This window comes from Oryctolagus cuniculus, chromosome 2 (genome assembly GCF_964237555.1).
Source record: "Oryctolagus cuniculus chromosome 2, mOryCun1.1, whole genome shotgun sequence".
NCBI classification, from domain to species: domain Eukaryota; kingdom Metazoa; phylum Chordata; class Mammalia; order Lagomorpha; family Leporidae; genus Oryctolagus; species Oryctolagus cuniculus.
Window position 1 is genome coordinate 126030258 of NC_091433.1, and position 21448 is coordinate 126051705.

The following is a 21448-nucleotide window of genomic DNA, read 5'->3' on the forward strand; positions in this document are numbered from 1 at the left end:
CAGCTATTGCACTTTGGGACTATTTGTTAGTGTTTTAAAAGTATCATTTCACCACAAAATCAGTGTCTTTCTGGGGCTAGTGTTTGGCACAACAACTAAGAGCCCAGTTGGGAATCCCACATCCCATCAAATGCCTGGTTAAATCACTCTGACTCTTTCTGCTAGTATGCATCCTGGGGGACCGCAGGGGATGGCCCAAATACTTGGGCTCCTGCCACCCACATGGAAGACCTACATTGAATTCATTTCTCCCGGCTTTGGGGTGGCCTGGGCCTGGCTATTGTGGGTATTTGGGACGTAAATCAGTGGATAAATCTCTCTTTTTCTGTCTCTGTGTTTCTCTGTCTCTCTGTCTTTCAAATTTAAAGAGGTGAAAATAAATACAAATTCTAAAAATAAAATTGATACATTTTAATTAATAATGATGAGTAAATAAAACTAAGGAAAGGACTGTTACTACTGGTAAGCAGAGAGGGGGAACTAGAGAGAATGATGTGAATACAGTCAAGGGGCCGAGATGAAAATTCCTATGGAAAAAGAGAGTGAGTGAGATGACAGTGAGGAGGGCGGGGGTAGGCAGAAGGGGGGATGGGAAGGACATTCAAGTCGACAAAAATCTCAGTTCTGATTTATTTTAATGAGTATTTATACCTAGAATGAAATAAGTATAAAATGCTCTATTTTTATCTTGACTTAGCCTAATGAGAGTCTGCTTTTAAAAAATAAAGATACTTGATTAGATATTTTTCTGCTATTTCTATTGAAAAATGTCTTTATTCAATAGAATCATCTTGTTTTGAAGTGTGACTGTACATGGAAACCACACATGTAATACTGGATACTTATCAGAGGTATGTGTCATAGCTTTACCCCAATCATATTTGCATGGTTGTAGAAGAAGGTTTATGAAGATTTTTCTTTTAAAAATTTTGTTTCAGATTATCTTATGATCCAAGGAAAGGAGATATAATAAATGATATGCCATTGCTATGAAAATTATTTTTGTGGAATATTTAAACATACTTGTGTATAATTGCTTGCACTGAAAAATAAATTTCTTAGTATGAATTACACTTAAAAATTCCCTTTCCCAAGAACCCTCTATTTGTTACTTGGCAGTTTCCTTTGAAACATTCATAATTTATGAATCAACATTTGTCCTCAGTCAAGGATTTATTCTTCATAGCTTACAAGTAAAAATAAAAAATTGAGTGCCATCTTAACATTTAAGAATATATACATACAATAAAAAAGTCTACAGAAATGGAATGTATCCACCCAAATGATTGTGATAAATGTTTCTGATGGTAGCACTTGTGTATTTTATTTTTAGTCCTATTCAAGAGTACTGCAGTGAAGCGATGCTATTCTCTAATCAGAGTATATAAACACACATATGGAGGAAAACTTGCTATCCTTTGAGGAAGCTGTTTCTGATGGGCAGTCCACGTTAGTGCATTCAGGAGAGAGTGAGGTAAGAATGTAAGTTATTTGCCAGTGAAGGTAACAGCATACGAACGGGAAACTGGAGTGATTTTTGTTTATGTTTTAAAATAAACTTTGTAGAACTATGGGCTAAATATCAAAAAAGCTTGCATTTATGAAGAAGATAACTCCAAAGGAGGGAATCTGAAGTTATTTTTGAAAATAGGAACAGTTCTGGGTAATGTGCATAGAATTCCAAAAACATTATTTTGAAAACTGACATCCATTCACTCATATAAATTGCTTATTCAATATTATCACTTGTTCAATATTATGGCTTGTTCAATATTATCACTTTCTATTAATAATTACATCATCTAGGGGGCCGGTGCTGTGGCACAGCAGGTTAACACCCTGGCTTGAAGTGCCGGCATCCCATATGGGCGCCGGTTTGAGACCCGGCAGCTCCACTTCCAATCTAGCTCTCTGCTGTGGCCTGGGAAAGCAGAAGATGGTCCGAGTTATTGGGCCCCTGCACCTGCGTGGGAGACCTGGAAGAAGCTCCTGGCTCCTGGCTTCGGATCAGAGCAGCTCCAGCCGTTGCAGCCAACTGGGGAGTGAACCAGCGGATGGAAGACCTCTCTCTCTCTCTCTCTCTCTCTTTCTCTCTCTCTGCCTCTCCTCTCTCTGTGTAACTGCCTTTCAAATAAATAAAAAATCTTTAAAAAATAATTACATCATCTAAATAACTAGCAGTAAAAATATATGAAGGGTTGCTAAAATGAAAACAAACAAAATCCCACAAGGCCTGTGGCTTCTCCTAGTCACAGAAAACTACAAAAGATAACTGTAGAGTTCAGTAGCATCAGATGGAGTTCCAGGAATTCAAATATTTATAGAAAACAGATGACCATAAGTATATGTAATGTATAAATCACAAATTATTTATGGGCTATTATATGAGATAAGTTATTTGCAAATATTTATAAACTATTCACAAAGCACACTAACCTTTTGAAATGAGTTGTCATGTAACAGAAATCAAAGTTATAATGGATAACAAATAAATCTCTTGTAAAATATTTACAATGTATTGTTGTACTAATATTAATTAGTTTAGTCATTATTTCAAGTAATTGGTAAGTGATTTATAAGTTGTCAGCAAGGCAGATGAGGTTTTATAATTTCATACAAATGTTTCCTAAGAAATGTTAGGGGATCCACTTTGTTTTTGTGATTTTGAAAGGAGAGAGAGAAAGATTGATCTCATCTGCTGTTTCATTCTCCAAATGCCTAGAATGTCTGGGGCTTGGCAGGAGCTAAATTGGGAACTAGGAACTCAGTGGGAATCTCCCATGTGGGTGGCAGGAATCCAGTTTCTTGAGTCATCACTGCTGCCTCTCAGGGTTTGCATTAGCAATAAACTGGAAGAGGAAGCAGAGCTGGGTATGGAACCTGGGTTCTCCGATACAGGACAAGAACTTCTTAAACAATGTATTAACTGCCCACAATCTATTCACTATAGATCTTTCTTCATTTGGAACACTGAGTGTAGCTGTTATAAATTTGGGCAGCAGAAGAGTTATTAATTCGTGGGAATCAGTTGTAGACATTTTAGTAGCTGGATAAAGATTCCAGTCATAAGATTTCCAGTCAAGGTAGGGAACATCCCAATTCATAACACAGGTTAATTTCTAGTTTCTGCCGTTGGTTCACTGTAGCTCTGCTTGGGTTCTGCTTCTTTTGGGAGACAATTCTGTACGAATCTCACACATTTATATACCTTGTGTGAGCAGAAGTGATGCTGTGCTTCGCCTTGGACTGACTTTTCAGAAATGTTAGCATGGTGAGCATCTATGTAGAATAGAGATAGTGTCTCCTTCTAAAGACAAGAGCAGGCTGCTTTACTGCTCAGCATAATAATAATAATTTCTTCTTCCCAGAAAAAGATCATGAAGGTTGGTTTCAAACCATCAGAAAACATTTGAGTTCCTTAACTCAGGGTTCCCACACAAGTGCTCCCAAACCTGAATGCTCTGTATCACTACCATGAGAACTGGGTTGGGGGTGGGAGACAAGTTGAAATACTATGAACTGTGACACCCATGATTTTACCTATGTTGTAGTTTTTTTTTTTTTCATCATATTCAGGGTCTCATCCTTATTCTATAGAACGGTCAAAAGCTATACTCTTTTTTTTTTTAAAGATTTATTTGTTTATCTGAAAGTCAGAGTTTCACAGAGAGAGGAGAGGCAGAGAGAGAAAGAGAGGGAGAGAGAGAGATCTTCCATCTGCTGGTTCACTCCCCAGTTGGCTGCAACAGCCAGAGCTGTGCCGATCCGAAGCCAGGAGCCAGGAGCTTCTTTCGGGTCTCCCAAGTGGGTACAGGGGCCCAAGGACTTGGGCCATCTTCTACTGCTTCCCCAGGCCACAGCAGAGAGCTGGATCAGAAGTGGAGCATCCGGGTCCTGAACAGGTGCCCATATGGGATGCTGGCGCTTCAGGCCAGGGTGTTAACCTGCTGCGCCTCAGCGCTGGCCCCCAAATCTAAACTCTTAGTTCAAGTGTAGAATAAAACTAAGATCCTTCACAGTTCATGATAGTTTCACGTTGTTTTACTGTAGTAACTAGACTGGAAAAGCAGCCTTTCTCTGGAACTTATCAGAGAACTAAATGACTAATGAAATTATCCTCAAATTCTCTTTCTAGAAGGGAAATCATTGATTCTTTTCACATTTTGTTGCCTAAAGCAAGGGTTTCTCAACTTTGACCCTATTGGCCTTTGGGGCCATAAAGTTCTTTGTTATAAGGTATTGCCTTGTGTATCATAGAACTTGAACTTTGAGGTGTATCCTTGACCTTTATTCACTCAGAGCAAGTGACTGCTTTTCCCTCTATTTACGACCAATGAAAATGCCTCCTGATATTGAGAAAAGGCTCTTTTCTGGCAAAATTGCCGGAGCTGAGAATTACTAGCCTTCAGCAGTCCTTGAGGGCAGGTCTGATTTCTACAGGGTGAGAATATATAATTCACCTGGTAGGAAAGGCATTGCATAGAGAGGAAGCTATTATGGAAGAACAGGTTAACTATAAGGGGCCACTTGCATTGCAAATTGTCTATGTTTGGCCCTGTCTAGCTTTGGCTAATGCAACAAATATGTAAAAGCTTTTATTCAATGGAAAAAGTATACTCTTGGCTGGCCAGCCTACACCTGAAGGAGTATGCACATAGCTGATTTTCTCATGGGTGGAGTTGCAAAAATTCTGCCCCACACTTTTTTCCTTATTTTGGATTAAGAGTACAGAACTTAAGTAATACATTTTTGGTTCACCTCAACCTCAAACTTGCAACAGTCATGAATGTTCTCTAGGGAAACTGATCAAACAGAAAATGCCATCATTATCAATGGAATGTAAGAGTGTGAGGAATTAGAGCCATTATCCCACTAGGAATGAAGAAAATATGGCATTAAAAGTTTAGAATCATGGAAAAAATGGTTTCTAAATCGAATATAAACATAATAGACAAGTTGATTTATCATGAAGGTAAAAATGAATCTACCAAGAAACTAAATGGACCATAAATTCACGGTTTCACATTTTAACAGAATCCTTGTAGAAATCACTTAAAAGTGAACACACACACAACAACCTTGATTTCTGTAAATGTCATAAAAATAATTGGTTGAGGTCACTACAACAATTTTTACCACTGCCTCTTCATTATTTTCCTCCTCAATTAGTGGTTTGTAGTGGCCATTGGCAGTTTGGATTCTTAACATATTTGTTAAGTATTTTATTCCATTTATTCCGTTTAGTTCTACTTAATACCATTGGTTGAATTCTTTAATTCACACAAAGTTATTCTTAGGCATTTAAATTTAACTGAAAAGTGATTCCTGTTAAATATAAGAGTGGGAATAAGAGAGGGAGGAGAGGTACAGTCCAGCACAGGCTACTCGGACTTACCCCTAAATAGAGTTAAAAACATACCAGGGGATTCCAATTCAATCCCATCAAGGTGGCATGTACCAATGCCATCTCACTAGTCAAAGTGATCAGTTTCAGTTCATAATTGATCATAATGATAGGATTAAGTGTCAGGGATCACATAAACAAGACTAGTGTCTCCTAATACTAACTGATAGAATTAAAAAGGAGAGAACAATCCAACATGGGAAGCGGGATACACAGCAGACTCATAGAATGGTATATGTCCTAAACAGCACTCTGGCCTCAGAATCAGCCCTTTAGGCATTCGGATCTGGCTGAAGAGCCCATAAGAGTATTTTAGGCATGGAAAGCCAAGACACTCTGGCAAAAAAAAAAAAAAAAAAAAAAAAAACCCAAAACCTAAATGAAAGATCTCTGCAAGTGACATCCCAGTGGAAAGAATGGGCCATCAAAGAAGGAGGTACCTTTCTCTGAAAGGAGGAGAGAACTTCCACTTCGACTAAGGCCTTGTTTACATTAGATCGGATTTGGTGAACTCAAAGAGGCTTCCATAGCCTTGGCAGCTCATGACAAGAACCTCGGGTGATTACTGACACCATAAATAAGGGTGTCAATTGTTAAATCAACAACAGGAATCAGTGTGCACTTATTCCACATGTAGGATCTCTGTCATCAATGTGTTATACTATGTGAATTAATGGTAAAACTACTACTAAAACAGTACTCTATACTTTGTGTGTCTGTGTGGGTGCAAACTGTTGAAATCTTTACTTAGTAAATACTAAGTAGATCTGTATATAAAGATAATTGAAAATTAATCTTGATGGAGAATGGGATGGGGGAAGGAGTGGTTGCGGGTAGGAAGGAGGTTATGGGGGGAAAAAGCCTCTATAATCCAAAATTTGTACTTTGGAAATTTATATTTATTAAATAAAAGTTAAAAAATATATGCCAATGGAGAGAAATAAGAGTATAAACATAAATTTGGCAGAAAATGGTACAGCTCTATGACAAACAATTTAGAAATTCTTTAATGTATAGAGAGAATAAACTTACTTAAATTAGAAATATGTGATTATTTTGCCCTAGTAGATATAGTATACATTTTATTTCATCACAGAGTAGCAGTAGCTATCTTATAACATCAACTGCTTATCACTACTATGAAATGATAGGAATTAGATTTTATTACTTAATGTAGGGATGAAGATACATTTTAATACATCAATGTACTTCAAAAAGTATAGAAATTCAAATTAGCATACATATTTATTTTGGTGCAAAAATGTTGAGGTCCATGACTCTTTGTATTATAACTTTATTACTTTTATAACTGAAATTATATATAGTTGATATATTTTATTATTTTGTGAAATTATTATTCTGAGAAGAGCACAGGCTTCAGAGAACCAAAAAGATTCATGGCATAAAAATCGGTAAGAATCTTGAGGCAAACAAAAAAATTTCTAGAGAATATACTTAGTTTGATTTAGAAGGAAATATTTATGTGTGTCACAGTCACTTCTGTGCATAATTAAGTTAAAGTTTCCTGCCCCAGAGTAGAAATGGCTGCCAGGAATAATCCTACCATCCACTCTGCTGACTGACTCAGAGCTGCACCTGTAGGGCCAGGGGTCAAATCATGAAGTGAAAACGTCCTATGGCAGAACCTGGCATTTGAAACAGGGAAAAGAAGAACTAAGTTTTGGAAGTTAGAGAGCCAGATGGCAATCTGCAAAATTCAGATTTGCTAAACTATGTAGAGGACTCCGGTCTCATGGAACCTAATTCAAACAGTCATTTGTTTCTATTAGAATATATTTTAAAATGTGGTACCTACAAATATAGATGCTCCCTTTCTTTTGTATAAGAGTTAACCCAGATAAAATGGGTTGTAGTTATGATCTGTACAACACAATTCTGTAGCAGCAACACAAATAGCATGTCTGACTGTGGAGATGCATGTGTTTGTACGGAAGAGTTGCTAGATTACAGCTCTCACATATCTTGACCTGATCAATGCTGGGGTTCTATTGTGCAGGAAAGAGCCTGAAGAAACAAGTGTTCCTGTGATAAATTTCTGTGCACATTAATCAATAAGTCTATGCAATCAATGTATGTAGTAGAGGAGTCATCTGTTTACACAATTATGTAGCTCAATACAACAGAGTTCCAATTTTTAAACAATTTGATTGGCTCTGTGGATGTTAGTTTTAGACTAATTTTAATTATTACCTTCAGGGGCATAATCATACCAAAATTAATACACTGTATGAAAGAAGAATCTTAATGGAAGCTGAACATGTGAACTACAAGAAAGGACACAGACAGAATTTATGACACAGAAAAATAATGACATATTTGTGTCTGCTGAAGAGAACAACATAGATTTATATGAATCAAGAGGAATTATGTATCATTATTTAGCCAAGTAAAATAGATAAGGTAAAAATACCGTATGATAATGCTACAGTTTGCAAAAAATACACATGTACACAAACATGTGTAAATACTTGGGCCATCACACATATGACACATGATTCATGAAATAATAGTATGGCCCCTAAGAACAATAAATGGGTATCTTGGAGAAAGGAAAGGGAGACAGGTTTTTTTTTTTTTTTTGACATACACTACTGTTAATGATTTGAAACTTGCAACATTCTAAATGCGTTGACTAATAGATACATAAATTAGTAAAATCTTGATGAAATAGTCTCAAAGAAAGGGTCACAACAAAAATCACTTTAAGGGTGAATCGATAAAATCATCAAATATAACCACAAGGAATTTAGAAAAGCTGTACCATAAAATCCATATTACCAGCCCTATGTGATTGGGCAATTTGATTATCTAGGTGAAGAAAGTAGATAAAAAGAAATTATATCACAATGATTAAAATTTTACTCTAGAGTTAAGATTACTTTATCATAGCATTCAAGCAATTAGACATATAACATCTAAATATAAAGAAATGCCCAAATCCAAATTTTTTTCCAAAAACTTTGAGTTAGCTTGTCAGGCTCAGCAAATTACAAATGAAAAAGATAAATATGATAAACCAAAGATAGAATATTACTATTCATAATAATGACATTCTAATACTTCCATATGAAATTCTGTTCCCTATGAATAATATATATTATTTTCATTTTAAAAATATTTTATTTATTTAAAAGAGTGACAGAGAGAGGGAGAGACAGAGGAAAAGATCTTCCAACTGCTCATTCACTCCCAAAATGATCGCAACAGCCAGCACTGTATTAGATGGAAGCCAGAAACTCCATTTGGGTCTCCCACAGGATGGAAGGGGCCCAGGTATTGGGGCCATCATTCTCTGCTTTGCCAGGCGTATTAGCAGGGAGCTGGATAGGAAGCAGAGCAGCTGAGATTTAAACAGACACCCAGTGTGTCACCATGCCAGTATCTATGCCATTTTTAAATGTTTGCTGAAGTTTTAAATATTGAGGTAATAAAGAATAGCTTATGGAGATCACATTATCTTTTACTAGATAACTTTAGAAATTAATAATGAAATAAATCAAAATAATCAAACTTCTTATAAATGAAAAGCACTATCCTTAATAACTTTTGTGTCAAAGAGGACTCAATACTGTAATTACATATTTTATAGAAAAAAATTAAGATGACAAGACTGAATATCGAAACATATGAGATACAACTAATGATAAAATCAATGAAAAATAACAGCAAGAAATACTTTTCCCATCAAGGTGGCATGTACCAATGCCATCTCACTATTCCAAGTGATCAATTTCAGTTCACAATTGATCATAATGAAAGGACTAAGAGTCAAAGGGAGCACATAAACAAGTCTAGTACCTGCTAACACTAACCGATAGAATAAATAAAGGGGAGAGTGATCCAACATGGGAAGTGAGATACTCAGCAGACTCATAGAATGGTGGATGTCCTAAATAGCACTCTGGCCTCAGAATCAGCCCTAAAGCGATTCGGATCTGGCTGAAAAGCCCATGAGAGTATTTCAGGCATGGAAAGCCAAGACACTCTGGCAAAAGATCTCTGTGAGTGAGATCCCAGTGGAAAGAACAGGTCTTCAAAGAAGGAGGTACCTTTCTCTGAAGGGAGGAGAGAACCTCCACTTTGACTATGACCTTGTCTAAACAAGATAAGAGTCGGAGAACTCAGAGGGCTTCCATAGCCTTGGAAACTCATAACTGGTGCATAGGGAGATTACTGATGCCATAAACAGGAGTGTCAATTGGTAAAGTCAACAACAGGAGTCACTGTGCACTTACTCCTCATGTAGGATCTCTGTCCTTAATGTGCTGTGCATTGAGATTTAATGCTATAACGAGTACTCAAACAATATATTTCACTTTGTGTTTCTATGGGGGTGAAAACTGTTGAAATCTTTACTTAATGCATACTAAACTGATCTTCTGTAAAAAAAAAAGAAAAAAAAAAGAAATTATCAACTCCCAACTTGACTCTCACTGGGATTAAACATGACAATAGGTCTGATCTGATTTCATCATCATTTAAAAAAAATCATCTATTATTTTTCACTTTATGTTTCTGTGTGGGAGCAAACTGTTGAAATCCTTACTTAATGTATACTAAGCTGATCTTCTGTATATTAAGATAATCGAAAATGAATCTTGATGTGAATGGAAGGGGAGAGGGAGTGGGAAAGGGGAGGGTTGTGGGTGGGAGGGACGTTATGGGGGGAAGCCATTGTAATCCATAAGTCGTACTTTGGAAATTTATATTCATTAAATAAAAGTTAAAAAAAAACACAAATAAATAAATAAATACTTCTTTTAAAAGAAATACTTTTATTATGAAATAAGGAATAATAACAAATGAAGTCAGCATTTAGTTAAATAAATAGGAAGAAATAACAAGATCTGTTTTCCAACTGTAGCTAAAAATATAGGAAGAAAGGATTTACAGTAGGAGGAAGAGGTACAGATATTGAGCCTAGAGGTTAACATGCTCCTGTTCTAATGAGAGTGCCTGGGTCGAAGTTCAGGCTCTAGCTTCTTGCTAATGTGCATTCTCAGAGACTTAGTGCTGATGGCTCAAGAAGTTTGGTACTTGCCATGCACTGGGAACTAGGATTGAACTGTCAGCTCCTGGATTATCCCCAGTCCAGCTGTTGAGAGCATTTGAGAAGTGAACCAGCAGATGGGGTATCTCTTAGAAAAATAAAATAGAAGGATGAATAAACAAAAAATGGATGAGTTAGGAAAAATAAAAAATTTCAGAGTTGATAAAAAAGAAATTTTGACAACAGTTATTTGAAAAGATTTATATAATAGCCAACCTGCTAACATGGCTATTCAGAAAATACTAACTCAACGGATGGATACTCAGGAATGTGACCTGACTACAGAGAACTGTAATATAAGTGGTATATGAAAATGGATTTTTTTTAAGAGGAGAGGATTGAGTACTGCTACATTTGGTGGTACAGGGCCAGTAGATGCAAATTTATTGAAGAAACATAAGATGTACATTAACAGGGCAAGGTCTCCAATATAGCAGGAGCACAGACTGAAAAGTAAGTTATAAAAAACAAATACAATTATTCTACTAGACAGGGAGGAAAAAGTGGGTAGGTCCAGACCCAGGTAATTTGCTAGGTGATATGTTGGGAAATTGGGGGAGGGGTTAAGACTGTAATAGAATCACTTTGTCACTATGAAGTAGGCCACAAGTCATCTACAAAAATGGGGAGAGTGGCAGGAGCTGAAATATGAAAACAGAAGAAGAGATTGTGAATAGCTATTGTACAGAGTTTGGACAGAGAACACCACATAATGGATGGGCAGACATGTGACAATCACCCGTTTCTGTGTACCAACTAGACTTCCCCAGAGCCATGGTCCTTGCCAGGTTGCCACTGAGGGACAGAAGCTGTGCAAGGGCAGAGGACAGTCAGGCTTGCTGAGTTCCACCAATGCCTGCTGCATCGGGAAGACTGTCCAAATCCCACAAGAAATGACCGGGAAACCTTCCTTCCTGTAGATTTGATTTGGTGCATGTGATAGTGAAGAGGGGGTCTGAGAGCTTGTGATGGATAGAATACTTAGGAATTTACCTAACAATAAATTTAAATTTTCAAGTCTTATAGGACAACTGGGCAACACAGTTCTTTCAGAACAAATATTTGAGTAGAAGTGGAAGATTTGGAGGTTACCAAATGATAAAAATACTGTATTTACGTTGTTTTTCTCTAAACTGAGTTCTAAATCTAACATTATTATAGTTACAATCCCAATGGGATTTTAAATTTTGAAAATCACATATAGGTTAAGAAATGTGTGAGAATAGGAATCATATACCAAAAAGAAGCATAATTCTATCTTCAGAAACTAAAAACACATTAAAGCTACAATAGTCAAAAGAATGTCACACTGTTGCCAGAATAGAAAGTAGTTCCCATAAAGCCTTAAAAAATGCAAAACAGACACAACAGCATATTGCAGTGTATAAAAATGTATGTGTATATATTTTCATTTGTATACAACAATTTTTAATAAAGTTGGGTTTTGAAAATTAGAGATGTCATTCAACTACTTATATTGGGAAGACTGCTTCAACAAAACAGAATAAAGAGTTTGTGTGATTTTATTTTGGTACAGCAACATTTTTCATAATATCAGGAAAATATTGTGGAAAAGATGTGCATCAAAATAAAATCATGCTTCAATCCCATGTTTCCATGGGCTTTCTGAAATACCCTTGTCATTAAAATTATCATTGTGCTCTAAAAAAAAAAATATAGCAACATAATTTTTCTGGTGCATTAGAGTCAGCTAAATCTGTATGATTAATATTAGGTCAAGGTCCAGAATCTTGCAGGCCATCCTTAATTTTTCTTTTAGCCTGACAATAGTCACAGGTAAAATGTAAATTAATGAACATCACTGTATACTAATAAACCTTATTCACAAAACAACAAAAAAAGAGTTTGTGTTTGCAGCATGCATCAAAATAAAAGTGAAGTGTAAATATTTAAATGTAAAATTTTACATAATTTAATGTTTAAAAATTACACATGTTAAATGCACAAGAACAGTATAAATTTGGTCAATAATATTAACAGGGATGAAGAAAATGCTAATGACAGGAAATATGTGTTTTAATAAATAAAGTAGAAAACTATAAAAGCAAGATCTCAAACAAAACTGGAAGTCAAGTGGTCCCTTAAAATATTTGCAACAAGATACAGGAATTGTGGTACAGTAGGTTAAATACAGTTTGGCACACCCACATCACATATTATAGTGCCCCAAATTCTTGCTCTGCTTCCCATCTAACTCCCTGCTAATGCTCAGCTTGAAATGCAGTAGGTGATGGCCCAAGTACTTGTGTCCTTGACACTCATGTGAAAGACCTGGATGGAGTTCTGGGCTCTTGACCAACCCACACTGTTGTCGGTATTTGGGGACTGAACCACTGAATGGAAGATATGTCTCTTTCTCTCTTTCACACCCACACACACACACACATACATTCTCTCTCTCTCTCTCTCTCTCTCTCTCTCTCTCTCTCTCCTTCTTTCCCTCTCTCCCTCTCCCTCTGGCTCAGCCTTTCATTTAAATAAAATGTGTGTATTTGATTTTTTCTGTGATAATAATTTGTATTCATTATAGCAGTTTTTATCTTGCATCTAGACTTTCTTGGCATATAGATAGATAGATAGATAGATAGATAGATAGATAGATAGATGTTTCTCTGTTTAACCAACCAATGTAACTTAACTTCATGTATATAAACATACAATATTATTAGTAATTTTATATTGACTAATGCGTCAATGTGACATTGGAAATAAGTGTGCTTTAATCTTTAATATCTGCTTCAAAGATTGTCTTTTTAATCTCATAATATATCTGAACTGTTGTGCCTTTCTTGGAACAAAGTATAACCTTTCTTTCTCCTATTCTTGTCTGAAACAACATCGTTAATCTAGTTAACAGTGAATAAGAATATTAGAGGCATGTGTGACACTTGATGTGGAAAAATTAGGTTTCTGCTGGCAATTACCCATCAAGAGAAGATTGACTGATTGCCAGAGTTAAAACACATGCAAACTGTCAGCAATCGTAATAGGGCAAACATCGCAGAACCTAGGTGCAGCGTCAGGTAGGAATGCAGTTTCACTGCTGGGAACCTGCCCTCGATGCCACACATTCATAATCTTCTCCCATCAAGCCAGGTCTACATGTTCAGAGATGTCCATCATTCCAGCAGTCAAATATATGTCCTGTCAAATACATTCAATGGCTCTCATGATAAGTTGGACAAGAAGTGACATGCTACACATGATTGAGTAGAAGGGCATATCATATACAATTCCTGCTGTCATACTTTGTCATTCTATTTCTATATCTAGGTGAGGGACTTAACCTTGACATTCCTGAGTTCAGATGTTATAACCAATTAATAACAAAAAGACAAATGTAAAAAAATGTTTTAATACGTTGAATATAAACCTGATTAGATAAATCAAGTAATAAGATTAATTCATTGTCTTTTCTGATGTATACGTTTGCTGATTTTGAATGATGAAAACAGTGTACCACGGTTCAGTGATAAAAAAATCAAAACAGGAAGTAGGGCAAATTCAACCTTAAATTTTGCCTGACTGGTAGAAAGGATCCTAAGGATTAAACCTTTTGTTGATGTGTTTTTGGTATTATCTCCTTTACTATGGGGATATGTTTCTCATTATATGAATGAAATACTGATAAATCAATGTTGTATTCAAGATGCAGTCATTGAAATCTGACTTTGAGCCACATCCTGGGCTAGACAAAACAAACTGAGTCGATGGAAGATAATACATTCTAAGTTCAACCAAGCATTGACAATGAGAAGCACGTAGGAAAACATTTTCTTTACCTCAGAGTTTTCAAGATGTTTCTTTTCTTTCTTTCTTTTTTTTTTTTTTTTTTGACAGGCAGTTAGACAGTGAGAGAGAGAGAGACATAGAGAAAGGTCTTACTTTTTCCGTTGGTTCACCCCTCAAATGGCCATTACAGCCGGTGCTGCGCCGATCCGAAGCCAGGAGCCAGGTGCTCCCTCCTGATCTTCCATGTGGGTGCAGGGCCCAAGCACCTGGGCCATCCTCTACTGCCCTCCTGGGCCACAGCAGAGAGCTGGACTGGAAGAGGAGCAGCCAGGACTAGAACCTGACACCCATATGGGATGCTGGCGCCACAGGTGGAGGATTAACCAGGTGAGCCATGGCGCTGGACCCCAAGATGTTTCTATCAACACAAGTAGGTTGGAATGGTTCCTCTGACTTCTCCAGCTGAAATTTCTTCCCCCATCCAGTTTAAGGACACAAGAAAGGAGAAAATATACTCCTGGCCTGCCTCTAAGTTTCTCTTTATTTACTATACAAGTTTCCATCTACAAACAGTGGGAGCCATCAAGAAAGAAGGAAGGGGGAGTGGGCAGTGCCATGGCTCACTTGGTTAATCCTCCGCGTGCAGCACTGGCATCCCATATGGGTGCCGGGTTCTAGTCCAGGTTGCTTCTCTTCCAGTCCAGCTCTCTGCTATGGCCCAGGAAGGCAGTGGAGGATGGCCCAAGTGCTTGGGCCCTGCGCCTGTGTGGGAGACCAGGAGGGAGCACCTGGCTCCTGGCTTTGGATCAGCGCAGCACTGGCTGTAATGGCCATTTGGGGGGTGAACCACCGGAAAAAGGAAGACCTTTCTCTCTGTCTCTTCCTCTCACTGTCTATAACTCTACCTGTGAAATAAAAAAAAAAAGAAGGAGGAAGGGGAGGGAGAAGGGCAGAGTAGGGGAAGGAAGGGTGAAAGAGGAAAACAACTCCTCTTCTCTTTTTGGATATTGGATGTGCCCCTTCTGCTCTTTAAGTGTTGAAACGTCATGGCTAAGTGATGGCATTATAAGGTAGGGGTCTTAAGAAGTGATCTGGTCATGAGAGTTCCTCCCACTGAGAATGTGATCAGCCCCTTACAAAAGAGGCTTCCTTCCTGACCCCTTCAGGTAGCTCATCCTGCTGCCCCGCCATGTGAGAATGCTGGCTTCATCGAATCACTGGACCTGTCAGCACCTTGATCTTGGACTTCCCAGCCTCCAGGGCTATGAGGAAATCAATTAGTATTCTATAAATACATTACACAGTTTCAGGAATGTTCTAGCAGCACAAAGCAGACTAAAACAGGCACCATTCGCTTATCATCTTATTAGCTGTTAGGTGCAAAATTACAGGCGAGATTATAATTGTGATCTCAACCTACATGTTAGTGACCCATCCAATACACTGGGTTTGTGGATCCTTGCCTCTCCAACCAAATATCTATAAGCTCCTCACTGTAGCACCAACACCCATGGCAAAACCATAACTTTCATCATCTTTGGTATTCTTTCCTTTTCAGAAATCTTTGAACAAATAATTCATTTCTAACTCTGTTACTCCTAACAGAACCTTAGCATTGAGATTTATAAAGAATGCTTTGGTCCATCTTTTTTTCTTTCATTTAACTGCTTTTATAAAAACTTGAATCATTCCAGCTACATGTTCCATTTTTCCCATTTCTTCATATTTGACCTTATATATCTTTATGTTATATAAAGAAAAGTTAATGTGCTTTTCTTTAAATAAACTTCTTGTAAGAAACTGCGGAAGAGGCAAACAGATACATAAAGATAGAAAACCCAAGGTGCTTGATATAAAAATCTGAACCCAGATTTAAAATGTAGTGCTGGAAAATGCTTAGTAAATATCAAACTAGTGGTCTAGATTCCAAAGAAGTGTGCAAAAATGAAAACAATTCAAGGCAGCCAGACTTTTAAAAAATTAACTCTAACTTTCTCTTATTCCTTCGGCCATTCAGTAAGTGCTTATTGAATTCCTGCTACAATGCAGGCTAGATCTAGATCGTTGATGTATCAGTGAATGAACTGAAAACTCTGTCCTAATGACACTCTGGCAGGCCGATAGAAAGCAGTAGAGATAAATAAGCCAATTTATAGTAAGTTAAGGGGTCAAAATTGTATGTAAGAAATGCAGAGTAGAGGAAGGGACTAGAGAGAAATGATCAAATTCATTTTGGAATGCCTGGACATCAGAGGCAGCTTGGATTCCTCGTCTCCCTGTATGAGGCACTGGGTCTAAATCCAACTTCACTAGAATCATACCTTAGTAATAGAGGCGACGTATTCTCAAATCCCAGAGTTTCCATTGCTGGGAAGCTAATTAATTCCTAAGGAGCAGATTTCTAGACATGTCTGCCAAGCATTCCAGTAATACATTACTTTTCCAACTCAATTATTTGTATTCTCATGCTAAAAAAAAAAAAAAATGAATACATAGGGGTGTGGTGTGGAGATCTACCCTGGATGGGAAATACATAGTGCAAAGCTCACAAAATAGCCTGGCATGCTTCTCTCAACAGACAATGGAGGCTTTGTGAAACTTGCCATATCTTCCTATAGACCTGTTGTTCACAAGATTTCTTAACAACCGTACTTTCAACTCAAGCAATATGATGTGAAGTTTGTTCCAAGTTCTGGTGCATGAAAGACGGCAACTGCAAACTTCTCTTGCTTAAGAATCCTTCACTCTTCCCCTTATATAATGTTGAAATTTAAAGGAAACAATCCGTAATCATTTATAATATAAAATTATAAAGTGTTTTCTAAAGATATGTAAAATTGTGTGCATCAGAAAAATAAAACTCATCAGGTATCTTTAAAAAACATAATGTGTTGGCAAAGCAGAAACTGAAGAGTTAAACAAATAAGATACAGGGGATTGAGGATTAAGTGATGGCAATTGCTGGAAGTAGCTTCAGAATCCGGAGTCATCAGATCCTAGATGTTTAAAGACAGGTGTTCCATAGGCTTTGGATTCTGACAGATTCAGGGCTGGCATCTCAGCATCTCGGAGGAGAGACCAGCAAGTCACTGAGGCCTCTGTGTGAACAGCTCTTCCCTTTCCTAGGCCTTTAAAGGTTTTATCTGCTCACTCATGGTACATTTTCTTTGTGGTTTCTTTTGCTGTTAGGATTTACATAATCTATCTCATTCAAAACTTAAACAGTCATATACTTTTCTACTAACATTTTTAACTTCATTTTCGTTTTTCTACATTTGACTCATATATGTTTAGAATTTTTGTAAGGCTGATAAATATGTAACTTTGAACAACTGGAGAGTGTATTTTGTCAATACTTTGTAATTTCTACTGACTCAAACTGCCATCTTGATTGCACACTATTTTGTCTATATTGTCATTTTTAAAGTTATTTGAGAGGCATATGGAGGAAGACATAGTTCCAATCTGCTGATTTACTCCCATTCCCTGCTTGAAGCTGGGAGTGGGAAATAAAATCCAGGTCTCACACAAAAATAATGTTGGCCCAATTATTTGAGCTGTAACCTGTTGCCTCCAGGGGTCTGTGTTAGCAGGTAGCTGGAATCGAGTGGAGCTGGACTCAAACACAGACACTCCGACACGGAGAGCAGTGTCTTAACTGTTAAGTCAAATGCCTACTCATATATTGTTTGTTAAATTGTTAAAACATACATAATATAACATTTTCCAGTTTAATCATTTTAACTCTATATTTCAGTGGCATTGGTACATTCACATTCTGGTGCTGTCATCATCCCCAACCATCCGTGGAATTCTTCTCATTTTATAAAACCAAAAGTCAGTACCTGTCAAATAGTCATTCTCCATTTCCCTCTCCAGGCCCCTGTCAGCCACCATTGTACTCTCTTTATGAATCTGAGTACTCCAGGAACTTCATGTAAGTCAAATTATACACTATTTTTCCTTTTGAGACTGGCTTAGTTTACTTCATGTTCCCAAAGTTCATCCGTGTTATTATATCATGTGTCAGAATTTCCTTATTTTTAAGGCTGAATAATAATATTTCACATGTGTATATCACATTTTGCTTGTTCATTATTCCATTGATGAACATGCAGGTTTCTTTCACATTTTAGTTATTTGCGCATGACCTGCACTAAACCTGGGCATACAAATATTTGAGCTCTTGTTTTCAGTTCATTTACACATATACCCAACACAGGGAGTACAAGGTCACATTGTAATCGTATTTTCTTCAAAAAGATTTATTTATTTTAAAGGCTGAGTAATGGTGAGAGAGAGAGAGAAAGAGAGAGAGAGAGAGAGAGAGAGAGAGATCTTCCATCTACTGGTTCACTCCCCAGATGGCCACAATGGCCAGGGCTGGGCCAGGCTGAAGCCATGAGCCACGAGATTCACCTGGGTCTCCCACATGGGTACAGGGGCCCAAGTACTTGGAATATCTTCTTCTGCTTTCCCAGGCACATTAGCAGGAAGTTGAATCAGAAGTGGAGCAGCCAGGACACAAACTGGTGCTCATATGGGATGCCAGTGTTGCAAATGGTAGCTTAACCTGTTCTGCCACAAGGCCAACTCCTATAATTCTATTTCTAGTTTTCTGAAAAGCTACCTTATTGTTTTCCAGAGTGGCTGCACTAATTTACGTCGGCACCACTAGAACATAAGAGTCCTTCACATGCTTGCCAACAGTTGTTGTTATATCATATAGTATATGTGAATATACAAATTATATATTATTTTATAATAATTATCCTAATAAGTGTGAAGCAATATTTCACCTATGGAGTTCCTAATGATTTGTGATGAAGTGTATCTTTTCTTGCATTTAATGGCAAAGTTTGTAGTCTTTGGAGAAATATTTATTCAAACCATTTAGCCATTTTTACATTGGACTTTCTTGTTTTTATGTTGTTGAGTCTTAGAATTTATTTCCTGTATCCTATTTAATAGCCCCTTAACAGGTTTCTGTTGGTTCTTTGATGCAGAGAAATTTTTATAATTATGTAGTGTTTTTTATGTTGTTGCCTGTGCTTTTGGTGTTAAATCTAAGAAATCATTATCAAATCCAGAGTTAGGAAATTTTCTCCCTATATTTCCTTCAAGAGTTTTATAGGTTGAGATCTTCATCTAAGTTTTGATCCATTTTTAGTTATAGGTATTCTTGAGTATGGTGTTAAAGATCCAACTTCATTTTGTCTACAATCTTGACTCTTTCCTGGACTTTATCTCCCTACTTAAAAATTTGTATCTATTGCAGTACCCTTTCTATGTTGTAATTAGTGTAACTGATCACACACACACACACATGCAAACATATACACCCAACCGTATAGGGACAGGCAATGCCTCTGACATTGTATTTCTTTACTTTTAATGTATTAGAATCATCTATATTATACTAAATACATACCAGAATAAATTGAATATGTATAAGAATGTCCTGAAAGGGAGGGGGGGATTTGTAATAAAGTGGAGGTTGGGCCTCAAAGCCTGAGTTTCTGATTCAAGAATTCAATTATGATGCCTGAGAACCTAGGTTCTTAACAAGTTCCCACATATGCAAACAGTGCTGGTCTGCAGATACCTCTTGAGAACCACTGGCCAAAGGCATCTATTCTTCAAAAAACTTGGTAATCTTCATTGCCATCATTTTTTTAATAGTTAGTCATGTTTGTTTATTTGAATGGATTACTCTTAAATTCTCCTGAAGACACTGCTGTCTTGCTTTCCCGGACTTTTATTATGATCTTATCTTATAGATAACATATGCGAGAGTTGTGTGCACTGGATCTTATGAAACAAGGTAACAGGTGTTTGTCACCTTCCCCACAGTCTGCTGTCACTCTCAGCCATACAGAGTTGTGTCATACAAACAGATCATGCAGATAAGACCAACATGTGGTTCTTTTTCTCACTGTCTGGATTTGTAACAATGAAGCTCAAGTTGGCACACACAGCTGTATGTTAAGTCCTGATTTCTAACACACTTACAGTTCACTATATAGTCACTGGTCACAGATTAATTGTGCCTTCTACGTGATACCTAATTGTCTGATATCCAAGGAACATTAGCATATTAACAACTATAATAGCAATATACCTTTCTAAGAGAGACTTTCTATTTTTATCTAGCCTGTAGTATTGTAATCTTATAAACATTGATTTTTTTTTATCCCTCCACACTGCTACTCCTGCTTCCATCCTAGTTATATGCTTCTCAATGTTTTCTGGAATTCTATATTCCTACTGACTTGCAGGTATGTAAGGGAAAGGTGGGTTAATTCCTTTGATGTGTAAGAATAGTAGTCTGAGCCTTTCACTCTAGGACATAAAGAGAAAAAAATAGAAACAAAACAGAGAGACAGCAATTTGATGTTTTTAGATGATTCAAACACTGTGTCTTTGAGACTGACAGCAGATGGTGGGGACAGTGACAAATGCCTGCTACCTTGTTTCATGAAAATATACAGCACATGTCATTCTGGTTAGTGCATTACCCATACAAATTCATCAGTTTTATAATCCCTGCTACTTCACTCTCAGAAAATGAAACCGGGATGCCTGTCACTCTTAGCTCTTGATGTCACTGTAGCTCCTTCTCTCACTTCCATGAGCAATTAAAGAGAAGTTAAGGACAGGGCAGTAGTTCAGGTTAGATGCCATTTTCAACCAGAATGCTCATTACAAGTCTGGTCCTTTTGTAATAAAAGCTGACTTACTTTCAATCTTCTAAACAGTTATTAAGACAACCAACGACTGAACAAATAAAACTTTGTTAACCAGAATCTAATTAATTGATTCAAATGTATAACCCATTTATAGAAATAATTTGTTCTCACTGTACTATTTTATATTTATATAACATTTTTCAATATTATTCTTTTCCAACAGTTCTTAAAAAACAAGAAACCATAGTATCTTCAATAGAGGAAGAAATCTAAAATTAAGAAAATTGAGATTATACATGGGCACTTCAAAAGGTTTGGGGGAAAATGGAAGTAAAAAATTTTTATGCAAAAATACTTTTAAATAGTGGGTTCAACTCTGTGTTCTAGCAGGTTAAGCTGACAAAACTTCGGCATTCTGTGTCAGAATGCCCATTGGAGTTCAGGATATTTGGCATCCAGATTCCTAGGATGGCAAATGAAGATGACCCAAGTGTGTGGGTCTCTGCCACCATGTAGGAAACCTGGTTGGAG